Genomic DNA, 312 nt, shown 5'->3' on the forward strand with positions numbered 1-312 from the left:
TCCCCCCTCCTGCAACCCCCGACGCCCTTGTGCCCCCGTTGGCTGTAAGACACGCACGCACACCGCGCACACTGATCCTAGAGACACACACGAACCTCTACAAATGCCTCCGCCTCGCGTTCTGCCCTTCATCGATCAAACGACAGAGCCCCTCTGGAGGTCCGAGCGACGCCCCAAGAAGATGACCACGATGCGGATGACTTGTGGCCGCTCGACTCCGGGGATAACGCACGTATCGCAAGCCGTGACGCGAGGACGTCTTGTATAAGATGTATATTTGAAAAAAAAAAAAAAAAAAAAAAAAAAAAAAGG

The 312-nt window shown here is 53.8% G+C and overlaps 1 protein-coding gene across 2 annotated transcripts in view; it reads left to right on the forward strand.

The window, feature by feature from the left end:
* LOC107273381 (nuclear factor 1 B-type) overlaps positions 1–312 on the forward strand; it is a gene marked incomplete in the record, with an annotated part of 29,762 nt that overhangs the window by 16,383 nt on the left and 13,067 nt on the right.

The sequence above is a fragment of the Cephus cinctus genome, unplaced genomic scaffold (genome assembly GCF_000341935.2).
Source record: "Cephus cinctus unplaced genomic scaffold, Ccin1 Ccin1_scaffold1583, whole genome shotgun sequence".
NCBI classification, from domain to species: domain Eukaryota; kingdom Metazoa; phylum Arthropoda; class Insecta; order Hymenoptera; family Cephidae; genus Cephus; species Cephus cinctus.